We start from the raw sequence: 19,259 nt of genomic DNA, 5'->3' as shown, positions 1-19,259 counted from the left end.
CTGTACTTGAGATGACAGCTGGTACCAACTGACGAACATGAGTGAACCAACTTGGATATTCTGCCCAGAGGCGATAACTGAAGCCCAAGCCAACATCTGTCCTCAGTGACATGGGAGACCTCAAGTGTGACCTTTCCAAACCCCTGGTCTGTAGATAGGGAAGTTCCTTATGTCCCACTAGGAAGCAGAACAGGGGTAAGATCAGGAAAGAGTAGGACCTCATCACTGCGTCCAGCACAGTGACCTCCTGTCTTTCTCTCCTCCCATCTTGCTTTGCCTTCCCCCCCACTTATCCTACCCCATGGCCTCCTACCTCCCACTTAGCTACCAGGCGTTGTACTTAAGCATTTGTTTTAAGCTAGTGTGATTGTGTCACTCCCTTCTTGAAAGTCTGTGGTTCCAAGTGGCTGGCAGAGGGCCTCTGATTTCAGAATGTGTTATACTATGGATGGCTAATTTTGTGTGTCAACTTTACCGGGCCACAGGATATCCAGCCATTGGTCAAACAGTATTCTAGATGTAGCTGTGAGGATTAAAAAAAAAAAAAAAAAAAAAAAAAAAAAAAAAAAAAAAAAAAAAAGATGACAATATTTGAACTAATTACTGAGCAAAGCGGCCCAGGATATGTAAGATATGAAGGGACAACAGACCTGAGGAGAATAAGAAGGCTGAGAGGGTATTCCTGCCTAAGTATGTCAGTCAGGAGCTTTTCCCTGCCTGCAGGCGCAGGCCAAAACATTGATTTTTGTTGGATCTCAAGTCTGACAGATTCCTGTTACACTAACATCCTTGGCTGCTTGTGCCTCAAGCTTGCTGATTGTGTTGATCTTAGGACCTCTCAACTACTATAATTTGTGCCATCCGGGTTTTGGGGTTTTGTTTGTTTATTTGTTTTGTTTTGGATGGAATTGGGCTATGTATCCCAGGCTGAACTTTAACTCATGACCCTCTTGCCTCACTCTTATTTTTATTTTATTTTATTTTATTGGTTTTTCAAGACAGTGTTTCTCTGTGTTAGCCTTGGCTGTCCTAGACTCACTTTGTAGACCAGGCTGGCCTCGAACTCACAGAGATCTACCTGCCTCTGCCTCCTGAGTGCTGGGATTACAGGCATGTGCCACCCTGGCAAGGATTACTGGCCTTTGCCTCACCCTTCTATGTAAATGAGATTACAAGTATGTTTCACCAAATTTGTCCTAAACAAATTTCTTATAATAAATAACGTATATGTACCATATATAATAAATACGTATGTTTTTATCTAAATGCCAGATGCACAATATAATTAAATCATGTATATACACATGGCATTTTCTTATTGGTTCTAATTTCTTTGAAGCCCTGTGACTATAGGGGCTAGGGGCCAGAGCCCGGGAATTTCTTTTTAAAAACAAGATCCCAAGTGATTTTGAATCTAGCATGGTTGACAAACTTTACACTACAAAATACATTCCTTTGCGGCCCAGCAGTTCATTCCCAGTTTTGTTAAACATAAAAATCTCACCACCAGCTTTAAGAGGAGAGTGGCTTTGTTGAAGACTCTGTAGTGTTTACAGGTATATATCAGCTTTCCTATTTTAGTTTCCATGTCTTATATTATAACAATTGTATAATAATTGTATTGTCTTTAAATGCAGCCAGGCGTGGTGGTGCATGCCTTTAATCCCAGCACTTGGGAGGCAGAGGCAGGTGTATTTTTGTAAATTCGAGGCCAGTCTGGTCTACAAAGCTAGTCCAGAACAGCCAAGGCTACATAGAGAAACCCTGTCTCGAAAAGCCAACCAACCAACAAACAAAGTGAAACAAAACAACAAACCAAAGTTATAAATGTATTGCATTGGATTTATAAATTAATATTGTATGTAACATAGCTTTAAATATATCTTTACACAGAACTTACAAGCGGTAACACCAGAATAATGCAACTTTCTGATAAACATTATCTTCATCACCACTCCCTTCCTCTTCTCATCTCTGCTCCTTGGGTTGGAAGCCGCTACTTATCCAGCAAGGTCTCCCTGACGACCGCATTTGTGCTATCCTCCTTGCCTAGAAGGAATTCTGTTTCTGTAATAAATATTTATTGAAAGTTTGGCACACGCCGAGCATAGTGCTTAGAACCATGTCCCCTGTAGGCCAGTAATTGCTTCCTTTTCAGAGGGCCCCAGGCTTCGAGTTCTACCCTCTCATCACCTCAGCACTCCATGATACAGTTAGCAGTCTCCCTCACCAGGAGGGTAGGGCCAGAGACTGCGGCTTGTTCATCTCCGGATCCCGGTCTCTGGCACACTGCCCAAAAGCCAGTAGGAACTCAATTAATGTTGATGAATGAGGTAATATACGAATGATGATAGCCTGGCGTCTGGCACAACAGAGATGGCCACTAAATATTGGCTGAAATGAAATTAAATTCAAAGTACAGGTCAAGAAACAAGGACAGAAAGAAGCGAGGAGGAGGGGTTATTGAACGCTGTCAAAAAGAGATACCAAAGATCAAAGGAAGTGAGCACTGGGGGGAAGGAAGTCAATGTGGCCTGGAGAGACAGTTTAGTCATGAAGAACGCCTGTTGCTTTTGCAGAGGGCCTGGGTTTATTTCTTAGTGTCCACATGGTGCTCGTGACCATCTATAACTTCAATTCTAAGGGCTCTGCCACTCACTTCTCTTTTTTGTTTCCAAGACAGAGTTTTTCTGTGTAGCCCTGGCTGTCCGGGAACTCGCTCTGTAGACCAAGCTGGCCTCGAACTCACAGGGATCCACCTGTTTCTGTCTCCCAATTGATGGGATCAAAGGTGTGCGCCACCACCACCACTCCCCCTCTCCTCCAGCAAATGAATCTTTTAAAAAAGGAAATTAATAGTAAAACCTAGAATAAATGGCCATGGACAATATTTATTATAAAACCATGATCAGCATTTGCTTACTCTTGAAGTGTTCATGACAACTCTTAAAGTTCTTTTTTTAAAAGATTTATTCCATTTTATGTGTATTTCGTTGTATTTGCCTATATGTATATAAGTGCACCACCATGTGTGTACTTAGGTCCTGCAGATGTCAGAAGAGGGCATTAGATCTCTGGAAATGGAATTACCAACAATTGTGAGCCACCATGTGGGTGTCAGGAACCAAATCTAGGCCCTCTGCAAGAGCATCAAGTGCTCTTAACCACTGAGTGATCTCTCCAGCCCCATAACTCTTAAAATCTAGTTATTGGGGGGACACTGTAGGAGGATGACAAGATGGCTTAGTTGGAAAATGCGCTTGCTGCCATGCCTGGAAACCTGAGTTTAATCTCCAAGGCTCCTCATGGTAGAAGAGAACAGAATCCTGCAAGTTGTCCCCTCACCTATACCCACCCCTCAACACACACACACACACACACACACACACACACACACACTTTTAAAAATGTAATAAAGTATAGTTGCTAGGTAAATGCCTTTGAACTCTGTATGTGTGTTTTGCTACAATCTTTACTACCTAGTTAAAATGCCCACACCAACTACTAAAGCGTAAATGGTTTTAAGATCTCTCATTCACACCTTAATATGAGGTTTAACTGCACAATTTTCTTCCCATGAGAAGCCTTGAGACCATTAGTTAGTCACCCTCACTGCCTTCTCCCTTTACTCACTCACTGAGCAAGCATTCAGTGAGTAGTAAGGTGCTGCCTGTTCTTCAGTTAGTGCTTCAAGGTCTCATTACAAAGCTTTCTTTTAAGACTTTGTGTTTTTTTGTTTTTTGTTTTGGATTGGTTTGGTTTTGGTTTTCCTGACTTTCCTGGGACTCACTTTGTAGGCCAAACTGGCATTGAACTCACAGAGGTCTGCTTGCCTCTGCTACCACCACATGTTTAAGACTCTTAAATCCACTGGGCAGTAGTGGCAAGTACCTTTAATCCCAGCACTCTGGAGGCAGAGGCAGGTGGATCTCTGTGAGTTTGAGGCCAGCCTGGTCTATAAAGCGAGTCCAGGACAGCCAGAGATACACAGAGACACCCTGTCTTGAAAAACCAGAAGACTCTTAATCCTGCATTTGCCTGGACTCCCAGGGCAGCTGAATTGGGAACTTCTAGGAGTCATTTAGGCCTCTCACCACCAGTTGTTGCTTCCAGATATGGCATGATTGTAGGAATCTAGGTCATTTCCTGGAAATAGAACTGTTGTCCAGCACAGGTTGGAATAGTCCAGTGCACGTCCTTGGGAACGCAGGCTCACACCCTGTAGCCAAATGAATTCAGGGCTTCCCTACTGAGTTCTCCTGAATTTTCTATGCAAATCTGCATGAGGGCAGGGTAGATATTTGAGTAAAATGGCATAAAATGTTTTCTAAACTCATTTAACTTTTTCTTGGGTTTATTGTGTAGTATTGGGAAATAATGACACAGGATACACACACACACACACACATTTAGTCAACAAAAGCTTTCAGGTGTCGATGGCATGCCTGGTGGTCTGTTATGGATACAATGGCAACTAACTGGATGTGTGGGCCTGTCCTCATTAGCAGGAGAGAAACAAGAATGACGTGCACCAAACTGTAAGGCAAACAATCATAGCAGTATTGTGACAGCTGCAGCGAAGGATTGCCACACAGCCAAATAAGAGCCTACGTTAATGGGCTTCTGTCTGGTCAAGGAAGGCTTCTTGGAGGAGGTGACCTGGAGCTGACACCTTAAGCATGAGTAGTTCACCTTATGTTACTATGTGACACAAGAAGCAGGCCAGTGGGGCGGACGGAGAGCATCGTGGGGCTACAGTGGTGACAGAGGTCCCACTATACAGGGGCTTGTGGGAAAGGCCTTACACTGAAAGTTCATGTTTGTTTTGAAGATCTACGGAAGCCACTAGATCTGTACTTTTGGAAAGATCATTTAAACTGCGAAGTCAAGAGCCAATTAGCAGAGGACCTTGGGACCAAGTGAGCTATTAGGAAGGTTGCAGAAGTGATTCATTGATCAAAAAGAGGACTGAACTAGAAGGGGTGCTAAAAGAACTCACTCACGTATGTAGATGAAGTCCTTTCTTGAAAAAGCAGCCAAGACCACACAGAACTAATAGTTGTGTGCTAATTCAGACACCTGCCTACTTCACCAAAAAGCTCGCTCTGTTCCTGAAAGACTGGAGGCTGGGAAGACAGTGATCTGCTCCCGCCTTGGTTCATCAGAATAAAGCACTGTGCAGAAACACTTGCCCTAGACTCTAGAGTATCTGCCATTTTGATCCAGAAAGCTCCAGAACGTTCTAGGCTAACACCCATCTTTAACCATGCTGTCTGGGGGGGGCCCAGTCTCTACCCATGTGACTGCACGTTCTTTTCCTAGACCTGGGGACTTCAAAGCTGGGAGAGGTCATAGAGATGCCACCAACTTTGTCTATAAGGAAGAACTTTGTCTCTATATCTGAAGACATTTGGAGCAAGAGTCAACTCCATGCACAATTACAGTAATGATTAGGCCCTGGGTACTATTTGTTCATCCTGTTCCCGAGCCTCTGAGATCTTCTAACACATCTTACAATTCACCCCTAACAATTGTTCACAAAAGCCTCTGTGCCAGAGTTACACAGTGAGAATCTTAGGACCAGTGCCTTTAACAAAGTATGACTTACTCAGAATTGTACTCGGTGCATTCTGCATAGCCCAAATGTTGAGTAAACATGTAAGTCTCCCGGCTACCTGGTTTGCGCTGAACTTTTCTTTCATTGACGTTTACACTGAGCTAGTTTAAATTTAATATTTTTGAGCCTGTGTAAATTTGTTTATTTTAGAACCAGGCATGGTAATACGTGTCTATAAAATAGGGAAATGGTGGTAGGGTGATCATAAATTAGAGAACAGCCTAGACTGAAGAGCAAGAGGTTGTTTCAAAAAGATAAACAACAGCAAAGGGTTAAACTCTCAGTAGCTTTAAAAATGCTTAGGTTTTGGCCCTAACCAAGCATATTCTGGATAGGAATTATGTCATACAATTTTCTTCCTATATTTTCATTGGAGTCGATTCATAGAACATATTAATAATTAGCTGTCTGAAGTAGTTTTAAAATGTCATAGAAATATGCTTTGGCTGTCTGTACTGACAAGTTTAGTCTGTCAGATTTTTGTTAGATTTTAGACTCCAGGAAAAATCTGATCTACTGCATTGTCTAACTGCTGCTATGTCTAACATAGCTGGGAACAAACACAATTATATTTTATCAACTTGATAACCATACCAACATTTACAGGTAGGTGGAATTTGAGATGTGAGTGATAACAAGACTAATTAGATTACACTGTCAGGAGCTCTTTAAGTTGGATTCCCGGAAAGACATGGGGAACAGCAAGAGGATGTTGACTGACACCCAGCAGGAAGCGGCATAGCAAGTCTTCACTGGTTATCACTTTAGGACTTTGTCCAGTAATCTCCAGTGCCAGGCATCAAATTTACATTTCTGAATTGCCTATAATCACACAAAATAGTCTCTCACGGTGGTTAGAATTTCACTTCAAATGGGATTCTCACAATGTTGTCCAGGCACAAGCAACTCTCTAATAGAGCTTAAAAGACCATTCTTAAAACATTACGCCTGTCATCTAAAGGACTGTCTCATACCACAGAGATAACCTGTCCATCCATGGACATGCCATCATGTAAATGCCATCAGCCTAGAAGTCCACCAACTCTAAAGGCATAATGAAAAGGTGGCATTTATACATAACGGAATTTTATTGAGCTTTCCAAAAAAGAAACTATGAAACTTTCAGGAAAATGTATAGAACCGAAAAACATTAAGAGAAGTAACCTTGGCTCAGAAAGATAAGCACTGTAATTCCTTCTCACATTTTGATCCCAGCTTCTAATATATATCTAATATTTAATCAATATTTTCTTATATTAATATTATAATAACTATAACTTAATTTGCTATATAGTTAATAATTATTTAATTAACAATAATATAAATGTTTGATATTAATATATTTGATATATTTACTATATAATATATAGTATATTATAGAGTACGTATGTATGTATGTATGTATATGTAAATGGTAATGTAGGTGTATGGGGGCCAGAAAACTAGAAAAGGTCTCATGAAAGGAGAAATTAAGAGGCTTCAGGGACAGGACTGACTAGGTAATGAATCATGTGTGATGTAGAAGTGGGAATATTGTGGTAGATGTGTTTAAGTGTGGGGGAGGGGTAAGGAGCAGGGAAATGGGAGAAAGGAGTAGAGGAGGGTGTCAATCAAAACAAAGAATGTGTGAAGATACCATAAGGAGGAGAGCTGGAAAGATAGCTCAGTGGTTACGAGCACAGGCTGCTCTTCCAGAGGACCAGAGTTTAATTCCCAGCACCCACATGATGGCTCACAGCTGCCTATGACTCCAGTCCCTGTGAATCTGACATCCTTTGTAGGTAATGCATGGTACACAGGCATACATTCAGGCAAATGCTCATGCACATAAGATAAAAACGCATACATTCTCAAAAAAGAGAAAATGCCTTAAGCTGCCTTGTAAGCTATTTAGAAACACAATTTTTGAAAGTATACCTATTTACAACAATGGTAAGAAGAGATATTGATTAGGCAACCATCAGGGCCACCCATGATATGTAAAGATGACTTAAAACTAATTTGTTTGAATAGAATAAGGAGTGGGACAGCCTCCATAGTACGTATAGTCTTAAATATTTGTAAAATATATAGGATCTCTAAGCCTCAGACTCTTTACTGGAAATAAAAGGCCACTTGTCTCCTGGGGTAAAATAAGCTAATGTGAAGAAAGCTTTCGCAGAATGCCTGGTATGCAGTAGATGCTCAGAAAAGCAAAGCACTGGCTTTATTTTATTATCTATTGAAGAATGGGTTATGTCACAAGACTTATCTGTTTACATTTATATTTGTGGGAAGGATAGGTTGCTATGGAAGAGTCATGGCATTTCAAAAAGCCTGGCTTATACGGGGTCCAGAGGTAAATCTCTCATTGTGGCAGTGGGTGAACTCGAGTCGCCCGCGGCCCCAAGCTTTGTAGATTTCTTTTTTAAATATTTATTTATTTATTTATTTATTTATTTATTTATTTATTTATTTATTTGTGCTCTATCTCCATGTACACCTGCAGCCAGAGGAGGGCATCAGATCACATTATAGATGGTTGTGAGTCACCATGTGGCTGCTGGGAATTGAACTCAAGACCTTTGGAAGAGCAGACAGTGCTCCTAACCACTGAGCTATCTCTCCAAGCCCTTTGCATATTTCTAAATCAGGTTGGAAATGTAAAAGAACATGGAATCACAGGATTCCAAGAGAGAATCTAGAGAACTAGGATTCCAGGATGTTGCTACTGCCATTTTTAAGCAAGTTCCAGGATGGCTTGGGCTAGAGTGAAATTCGGTCTCAAAATCAACCCACCAACCAACCAACCAACCAGCAAGCAAGCAAGCCACACTTGCAGTCATTCCCAGAGAGTTCTACTGAGGGCCAGGTATTCAAACACATTACCTTATGGGGGCTTTTCTTTCTTTCTTTCTTTCTTTCCTTTTCCATTACCCTACATCATTTTTCTTTTTAAAAATTTAATTTATTCAGATTGCATCTGGAATGTTATCCCCTTACTCATATCTTCCTGTTCCCACCCACCCCCTTCCTCCACCCTATTCCCCTCCCTGAGACCTCTGACAGAGGGGACCTCCTTCCCCACCATATGACCACAGTCTATTAGGTCTCATCCAGATAGCCTGTATCCGTTTCCTCTGTGTGCCATCAGGCCTCCCCACCAAGGGGAAGCGATCAAATTGGGGACACCAGAGTTCATGTCAGAGGCAGTCCCTGCTCTCCCCACAACCACGAAGAATGTGCTGTCCATTAGCTAGATCTGAACTTGGGGTCTAGGTTTACTTTACTGCATGCATTGTCTTGGGTTGGTACAACAGTTTGTACAGCCCCCCCCCCCCTCCCTGCCCTTCCTGGGTCCAGACCAGCCAGTATTGATGAAGTATTCTCAAAAAAAAAAAAAAAAAAAAAAAAAAAAAAAAAAATTGATAAATAAAATGAAATAAAACCCAATTAAATGAAATGATAGTTAGTCCTGTTTTCTGTTTGTCACATTATTCTAAATCAATTCATAGATTTAATGAAACCCCAATTACAGACATCTGTTCATAAGGTTTCATGAATTGATTATAAACTTTATAAGAAAGAACAGAACTTAAGGAAATATCAATGACAATACTAGGGAAAAAATTTAAATAAGATATAAAATGTGCTAATTATAAAAGGCTGATACATTCAATCCTGAATTAATTTATTAAATATAAGCTTACTAGCCTGGGGGTGGCAATGGTGCATGCCTTTAACCCAGCACTCTGGAGGCAGAGGCAGGAGAATCTCTGAGTTTGAGGCCAGTCTAGTGTACATAGTGAGTTCCAGGACACCCAAAGCCACATGGAGAAACCTTGTCTCAAAAAAATAAAAACTAACTCCCCCCCCCCAAAAAAATCAAAATAAATATGAGCTTAAAGTAAATGAAAGAGAACCCATAAATATATAACCATAATAACATCTTGCTACACATGTACGCTGCAAATAATTAGAATCAAAAATATATGAGAACTTCAGTGTTTAAGATATAATTTATAAAATGAGCAAAAGATTTGAAATACATATTTTGTAGATGAAGAAATATATACAGATGTAAACTTAACAGAGTTATGCAACAATAGACAGAGTATCTAGTAGTCGTCAGGGAAATAAAACACCATAAATGCAGAGAGGAGTAACTTATTGAGACAGAGTCTCTCTGTGTAGCTCTGGCTGTCCTGGAACTCAATCTGTATACACCAGGTACACCAGGCTGACCTCAGCCTCACAGAGATCCACCTGCCTCTGCCTCCTGACTGCTGGGATTAAAGGTGTGGACCACCATTGTCCAGTGAGAGAATTAATTGTATACTCGTTTGTTTGGCTAAAAAGATACAGAGGCTGGAGGGAGGGCTTAGTCATTCAAAGTACTGGCTGCTGTTCCAGAAGACCTGGGTTCAGTTCCAACACCCACACGACAGCTCACAACTGACTGTGACTCTTGTTCTAGAGGATCTAATGTCTTTTCTGGCCTACCTGGGCACTGCATGCACGTGCTGCATGGGCATACACGCAGATAAAATACCCATACACACAAAATAAAAATGAATATTATTTTTAAGTTATAATGCCAGTATAATGAATCAATAAGATTGAGATCGATCGCCGGGTGTGGTGGCGCACGCCTTTAATCCCAGCACTTGGGAGGCAGAGGCAGGCGGATTGCTGTGAGTTCGAGGCCTGACTAGCCTGGAATTCACTGTGTAAACCAGGCTGGACTTGAACTCATATAGGTCCACCTGATGTCCCCTTCCTGAGTACTAGGATTACAGTCATTTGCTGCTACACTTGGTTCAATATACTTTCTTTTTTTTCTTAGTTTTTTGAGACAAGGTTTCTCTGTGTAGCCTTGACTATCCTGTACTCGATTTGTAGACCAGGCTGGCCTTGAACTCACAGCAATCCTCCTGCCTCTGCCTCCCAAGTGCTGGGATTAAAGGCGTGCGCCACCACCGCCCTGCGGTTCAATATACTCTTGAACCTAGTAAATCCACCATGTATTCTCCACCCTTCACCTCCCCAGTCCACTCCAGACAATAAGATTTTTGGCATAGTTTCACTGTTTATAATAGAAAACAAAACGGAATCCTAGAATTCATGCATGTAAAAAGCAAACTTTTACATCACAGGGTCCAGGGGTGGCTGAGGCGGGACAGTAGCAGCAGTGATGGAGGCCAAAAAGGTCACGGTGAGAAACTCTATACCTTAACTCTTAAACCTTCAGGCGGGTAGCCTTGCTATTTGGAGCTATTTGGTTGCAGCGAGAAGGAAAAAAAAGAGAAGATCATACTTTCACACAAACACAGGAAGGTCCCACAGATCATTCATACAAACATACACAGAGAATCAGACACATTTTCAGATGAAGTAGGGGGCTTCAACAAACATTTATTTTTGTCTTGGGTTTTTATACCATCTACAACAACGGTTCTCTATGTATGAAAATATTACCTCATTCAAAAGTAGATACAATCATTACACAAAATGGGAGTTACAGTAGGGGTATGGATTGTAAGTTCTTACGTTAGGACTGTATCTAACTAGATACTTTTGCTCATTATAAGTTTAAAGCACTAGTTTTATCTATTTTCTCATCTGAGTTAAAAGTAGAAATTTTATCTCTTTTATTTCATATGTACATTATGTGTTCAAAACAAGAGTTTGTTGTATCAAGGTTTTTCCAAGAAACAGGTATCTTTAGTGTCTCGTATAGCTAACCATTTCTTCTTTGTTTCCACATTCATGTGGTCTTTCTTATCATGGTGTATACCCGGGCCTTATCCCTGGACTAAACCTGGGATGAATATTATTTCCTCAATTTTAATTTGCTTCAATTTTGTTTTCCTTCTTGGTGTAAATCAAGTGCTTCACAGAGCTTCTAGCTAATTAGCAGGAGTGTAAAAAGTTACTTAAATCAATACAGGGATCGATGGAGCAATAGGCAGTGAGGGGTTCTCTATCCCATGTCAGGTATATGAGACAAGCATGGACAGGAAATATAGCTACAGTAAGCAGTCTTTTTTTTTTTTAAAGATGTATTTATTATGTATACAGTATGCATCAGATCACATTATAGATGGTTGTGAGCCACCATGTGGTTGCTGGGAATTGAACTCAGGACCTCTGGAAGAGCAGGCGGTGCCCTTAACCACTAAGCCATCTCTCCAGCCCTACAGTAAGCAGTCTTGAAGCAAAATCTCTGGGCTTTGCCTAAACCAGGAATACACCTGTTCACCAGGCATGCAAAAACTGGGGCGTGGGGCTGGAGAGATGGCTCAGTGGTTAAGAGCACTGACTGCTCTTGCAGAGGTCCTGAGTTCAATTCCCAGCACCACATGGTGGCTCACAACCATCTATAATGTGATCGGATGCATACTGTATACATAATAAATAAACTTTAAAAAAAAAAAAAACAAACTGGGGCGTGGGCTGCCTCCAGGAAGCTTGCTTGCTTGCTTTTGCCAATCCAGCATGGGATTGCTCCCGGCACGTCCACACGCATAACCAGAGAAGGACACATACGTAAATGGCTTTGTTTGTTTTTTTCAGCATAATGTAATATTTTACAGCAGTGGACATAAACTATAGCTATGTATGATAACAGAAAAAATTACAGTATGATACTGAAATAAAAGTTTTGTTGAATGGTCAGTTAGCTTAGCCTGACGACCTGAGTTTGGTCCCTGGAAACCACAGGATGGAAGAAAAGAATCAGAGCTTGTCCTGTGACCTCTGTATGTGCATGCACACACACACAAACATACACATACTGAGACACACACAGGCACACACATACAGACATACACACTGTACACGTATAAGGAGGAAGTTGCTAGTCTTATGGGCTACTATTGATTGCTTTGTCTTTGAGACAGGGATTCTCTGTGTAACAGCCCTGGCTGTCCTGGACTCCCTCTGTAGACCAGGCTGGCCTCGAACTCACGGCGATCCGCCTGCCTCTGCCTCCCGAGTGCTTGGATTAAAGGTGTGTGCCACCGTACCCAGCTATGGGCTACTTTACATATAAGAAAACATATGATTAGCCGGGCGTGGTGGCGCACGCCTTTAATCCCAGCACTTGGGAGGCAGAGGCAGGCAGATCGCTATGAGTTCGAGGCCAGCTTGGTCTACAAAGTGAGTCCAAGATGGCCAAGGCTACACAGAGAAACCCTGTCTCGAAAAAAAAAAAAAAAAAAAAAAAAAAGAAAGAAAGAAAAGAAAACATATGATTGACGTCAAAGACAAGAAGGGGGCACATATCTCATGTAGTAAAGTGTTTGTCCAGCATGCATGAATCCCCAACACATCATAGACTAAGCATGATGGTGTAAACTTTAATCCCAGCACTACAGAGGTAGAGGCAATGTGATCAGAATTTCAGGGCTTTCCTTGGCTACATAGGAAGTTTGAGGCCTGCCTAGATTATATGAGACCTTGTTCCAAGAGAAACAAAATCATCTACGAGCAAAACTAAAAGAATTTTTAAAGGACATGTGTGTGCAAGCATATACACATAAATACATGTGTGTAATTATTAAAAATGTTTAAGTAAAGACTGTTAATTTATTGAACATATATATATACTCAAACATATTGTATGTATGTGTATACATACACATACATACAATCTGAAGAGAAGCACATAGGTAGATACAAATTACTGATAATTTTCTGCTTCTTTTTGCTGAGTTCATGGATATTCGGCATCTTACTGGCTAAATAATGAAAAATGTAAAGTCCTGTAGACTATGGATGAGTTTGTGCCATAATATAAAGGTTGTGGCTAATCAAATTTTAGGTAATCAGGTTGAAAAGGAGAACATACTAGTAATTTCAAGCATTCTGTGGTGTAGCAGTTTCCTCCCAGATCAAAACTTCCCAGCTTGGAGGGAAGCTTTAAAACACAGGATGTTTTAAGCATCCTCCCTTGGGTCCTCCTTGTTACTTTTCTTCTCTGGGTCTGTGTATTGTAGTATGTTTATCCTGTGCTAAATATACCATGGTTTCTTTCTACATTCTTCTGATGAGGGACATCTAGGTTGTTTCCAGATTCTGGCTATTACAAATAAAGCTGCTATGAATGTAATTTAGCAAATGTCCCTGTCATATGGTGGAGTGTCTTATGGATATATTCCCAGGAGTGATATAGCTGGGTCTTGAGGTAGAGTTAGTTCCAGTTTTCTAAGAAAGCACTAGATTGATTTCCAAAGTGGTTGTACAAGTCCGCACTCCCACTAGCAATGGAGGAGTCTTCCCCCTTCTCCACATCCTTACCAGAATGTGCTGTCACTTGAATTTTTGATCTTAGCCACTCTGATAGGTGTAAGATGGAATCTCAGAGTCATTCTGCATTTCCCTGATGACTAAGGGTGTTGAACATTTCTTTAAGTACTTCTTGGCCATTAGAGATTTCTCTGTTGAGAATTCTGTTTAGCTCTGAGCCTCGTTTTTGTTTCCTTTTGTTTTTCAAGACAGGGTTCCTTTGTGCATTGACAGTGTCCTTTGCTTTGAAGGGGAAACAGAACAGACAGAGGCAGTGGTGGAAGAGAGGGAACAAGGTAGGAGGGGAACAAGGATGGAGAGCAGAGCTGGCGAGGAGCAGGGGCAGGACAGAAGGCCTGGAGAGAAGAGAGAAACTGTGGGTGGGGCCATCTCTGTGACAAGCTGGAGCCCTAAGTCAGAATAGGCCTCTGGGAGGACATGAGGGGGACTGTAGCTGAGACTTCTAGTAACAAGGACCATGGAGACTGAAGAGGACACCTTCTAACTATACAAGATTCCTGGTGGAGGGAGAACACCAACCCACCCACAAAAACTTTTGTCCAATACTTACCCTACCTACAAGACAGAGTAATGCAGGGATAAAGATAGAGCAGATAGAGATTGATGGAATGTCCAACCAATGCCTGGCCCAACTCAAGACCTACTCCATGGGAGAGAGCCAACCCCAACACTGTTAAAGATACTCTGCTAGACTTGCAGACAGGAGCCTAGCATAGCTGTCCTCTGAGAGGCTCCACCCAGCAGCGTTTTGAAACAGATGCTGAGATTCACGGTCAAACAGTAGGCAAAACATAGGGAGTCTAGTAGAAAAGTATGGGGTGGGGGTATAAAAGGACTTAGAGGTGACAGGAGCCCCACAAGAAGACCAACAGAGTCTGAAGCACCAGCCAAGGACCATGCATGGCCTGTACCTAGGCCCTCTACATAGATGTAACTGATGAGCAGCTCAGGCTTCATGTGGGTCCACTAGTGAGGGGAGCAGGGGGGGAGGGGTGGTGCTGTCTCTTACATGGACGCTGTTGCCTGCTTTTTAATAACTTCCCCCTGACAGGACTGCTTTGCCAGGCCACAGGGGAAGAGGAAAAATTCAATCAATACATGCAAAGTATACTAAGACTTGATGAACTGAGGTGGGTGGGCAGGGGTAATCGCCTTTTCTAAGGAATAGGGGAGGGGGGGGAGAGGGAGAAGAGAGGGTGGGGCTCGGAGGAGAAGCGGGAGGGGAGAAGAGAGGGTGGGGCTTGGAGGAGAAGGGGAAGGGGGCTAAGACAGAGGTGTAAAGTGAATAAATTAATTAATTAATAAAAAAGGAAAAAAAGACAACAGAAATAAAGCCAAAATAATAATAATATATATAAATAAACCACTGGCTGTTAGAAAGGAGGTGAAACAAGAGGATGGTCTAAGGGAAGGTGAACCATTCCCCCCCCCCCCACCGTGGGGAAGCCTGTTAGCACAGGAAGTAAACAACTCAAAGGCTTCAGAAAGTTCCTGCAACTGACTGAATACACTAGGCCCTTCCTTTCCCAGGCATATAAGCTATAAGGGCTACTGAGAGATACTTCCAGATGAGAAAAGCTGCCTGAAAGAAGCCGATCATCCGCCATGCCTGAAAGAAGAGACCAGATGAACTGCCCAGAAGAGGCTCAAAACAACCTACCTGGGCAGAGTACTCTCCAACCTGTTGAGCTACCTGTGGGCTGTGTAGTGTGCTGGGCTGGGCTTTTGGTGACACAGCTATCTTTGAGTCATTTCTGTTCCTATATTTAACTTCTCACCCATGTTTCTGTAAGGAATGCCAATAAGACTCATCACTTGACCAAACTGGACTTGGGTGGTATCTGTACTTTGGCTTGTACTTGGTTGCCTATCTGAAGTAAGCAGACATTTGTTCATGTCTGCCTAGCAAGTGTCATACACATTCATACAGCACTTACCATGCGGCAAATACTGTTTCTAAGCTCTTTATATGTTCTGACCCATTTAATCTCAATAAGGAGATTCCTTGATAATACTATTTAGATTCTTTGATAATTCCTATTTGATAGATAATAAATCAAAGTCCAGAGTTATGGTAGCTCCTTCCAAGGCCCACAGCACAGCTGACATTAGTTCAAACTGACTTCATTACTACCTTATAAGGAATATAAATAAAGGATATAATTATAATAAGGCTTAGTCATGACGAAGTACAGCATAGTGGGTTTTTTTTTTTTTTTTTTTGCAACAATAGTAAAAGGAATACATGGAAGTATACTAAGACTCAGTGAAGTGCATATTTTAAATGGATGAACTTTATGCTATGAATTACATATATATTTTTGCAATAAGGTCTTTCTCTGTAGCCCAGCCTGCCTGGGAACTCAATATATAACCTAAGCTAGCCTCAAATTTGTAACAGTCCTTCTGCCCTAGTCTCCCATATAGAAATCTGTTTTCAAAACTCCCCACAAACCACAAGTAAGTTCATCACTTTATAACGCAAACCAGGTCTCACCATGATTGATTACTCATGGGTAAAATATGTACTCCTCATGGTATCTAATAAAACAAACCTCACTGTCAAGAGAGCACTCACTTTACTTTAGGAGACGAGACAAGAAAATTGAATCTACTATTATGGAAGAGAAAATGTTCAGTCTCCAGTTTTAGTCCTGTTTGTATATATCAGGAAATTAAACAGTTCTCAACTTCAACTATAAAGTCATATTGCAATCATAATTGTGTGCGCCCTGAGGATACACAAACAATAAAAACTTAGGAAAAACAGAAGGAAAGAACATTGAAATTGTGCTGATATATTTTTTAAGTTGTGCATAAACTTTTGCTTTTTCCCTCCATGTTTAAAACTGATTTTAAACGATATGGAGAAAACACTTTTTAGGGAAAGCCAGTAGTAGCTTTTCCTTAAGGCCAGCACTGAGGCAAAAATGGGCTATGACAGCTTTCCTCAGCACTGTTTCTTGGGTTTTGGCAGAGCGCTAAAAGGACAGATTGACTGATGTATTGCTGTGCTGCTATGACGCTGGGGGAATTTGTCGCTAGCTTAGCTCTACTCACAGACACTGACAGAGTCTCATCCAGGGCAGCTGCTCTCATGGATCTGGCCACGGATCACTTGAATGCAAGAGGAAATCCAAAGAAGAGTTCCAAGTGCTTGTCCTTTTAACCAGGGGTCACCTTTCTCCTTGCTCGGCCCTCTGCAAAGTACATGTGCAAATACAGACTGCGAAAGCCTCACTTAAACAGCTTCATGCTTCAAAGAATACAAAGGAGGTGAAAGGGAAATACATCATTTAACCACAGCATGGCTTCTAAACGATTGCTTTCTATTTCAGTGAGCATTTGTTTAAGGTCAAATGCAAGCAGAATAAAAAGATTATACTTGTAAGAAGCACTCGCGTGCTTCTCAGGTCATTCTGTTCCGACATGGGCAAACATGTATAACAGGCTATGTTTTGACTCTTACTGTCTAAAGGTGATGGCTTTTTACTGTTAGCTTTAAAATGACCATTCCTCTTTGCTCCAAGCAGGCTACTAGTTTCCCCTTCTTAACCCTGTCAGATGTGGGAAAGTAGCTTCTATCAAGCTCCCTGATGCTCCCAAAGAGCAAGCCACTAAGCTTCAGCACACCTCAAGCACCACCACATATATTGTCCCTTTTCATCTCCTTCAGTTCCTTTTCTTGGTTCTAGTGAACCCTCAACCCCCTGCCATGAGGTTGGGGAAACTACACGTGGTTTTATTGGTCCTTATTATGGCTTTGCATCAGGGAGTCACTTATGTTAATCAATTTAGGCTAAAAGTAGTTACTTCCAAGTTTTTCTGGATTGTCTATAACATTGAGTAATCAGGTTAAGGCTTAACTTCAATTCCCTTTTTGTAGTATTCATATAAATTAATTTTTTGTTTTGTTTGTTTTTTTGAGACAGGGTTTCTCTTGTAGTCCTGGCTGGTCTGGCCTCACTTTGTAGACCTGGCTGACCTTGAACTCCCAGAGATCTACCTGCCTCTGCCTCCCAAGTGCTGGGATTACAGGCGTGCACCACCAAGTCCAGCTCACCAAATTTTTATCTTTCAATATCACTTTTCTTTTTGTTTTTTTAAAGATTTTTTACAGTGCTGAAAAGGGCATCAGATCATGTTATAGATGGTTGTGAGCCACCATGTGGTTGCTGGGAATTGAACTCATGACCGCTGGAAGAGCAGTCAGTGCTCTTAACCGCTGAGCCATCTCTCCAGCCCCCTCAATATCACTTTTCACTGAAGAGAAGCAGAACTTCTTGTAGAAATGGTGAGTTCCACAGCTGAAGTGAAACTAATATCAGGCATGCCGGGAACAACATAATGGCGCAGGGGAGAATGGGAATAGGATTGTAGACTTAAGGGAGAAACAGTAACATAGTCTTTCAGTTGCTGAGACTGTGTGCTCAGAGCACAGGACGGTCTTCAAAACCATTCTACTGTTGTAGATTTTCAAACCAAAATCATACAAGGGAAATATTCATTTATCATACTGAAAAGTCTCTTGCTAATTCCAGATCTTCAGCCCTGCCCCCGAGAGCAATCTCTGTAATAATTTCAATAAAATATAAGCATATGTATGCAGCACATAAATTTATTTATTTTTAATTTTAATATTTTATTAATTTATTCATATTACATCTCAATTGTTAGCCCGTCCCTACAATACATAAATTTTAAAACCACAATTGGTAGTTTATTATATGTATTCTTCTCTGATTGATGGCATTTTATGTAAACAATGTTTTAAAAAATTATTTTTGCAGGCCTGGAGAGATAGTTCTGGGGTAAGATTTCCTGCTACTCTTACAGAAAACTGCAGTCTGTTTTCCAGGGCCCAGGTTGGTGACTCACAACCCCGACTCTCCAGCTTCTGGGACCTGTCACCTTCTTCTGGCTTCTCTGGGCACTAGAACAGTACTATACATGAGGACATTCACATAAGACAGGGTCTTATTGTATAGTTCCTGCTGGCCTGGAAGCTACTATGTAGACAACAAGGCTGGCCTTGAATTCACAGCGATCTGCCTGCCTGTCTTTCAAGTGTGTGTGTGTGTGTGTGTGTGTGTGTGTGTTAAAGGGGTACACCTTTATGTCCTAATAAAATAAATATTATGAAAATGATTTTATTTTTCCAGGACTGGGGACTGAACCTAGAGCTTTGCATAGGTGGCAAAGTGTCCTGAGGCTGACTCCAGACTTTTGTGTGTGGGCGGTTTGTCATGCTTTAGCCTCAGAAGGAGCTGGGATTACAAGGATTCCACAAAGCCCCACAACAGCTCCTTTTTTTCTTTTTTTAAATTGAAGTTTTTCACCTCAGGGTTTCTCT

Source organism: Acomys russatus, chromosome 23 (assembly GCF_903995435.1).
Source record: "Acomys russatus chromosome 23, mAcoRus1.1, whole genome shotgun sequence".
In the NCBI taxonomy this organism is placed as follows: Eukaryota; Metazoa; Chordata; class Mammalia; order Rodentia; family Muridae; genus Acomys; species Acomys russatus.
The sequence above is the reverse complement of the archived record's forward strand: the minus strand, read 5'-3'. Positions refer to the sequence as shown.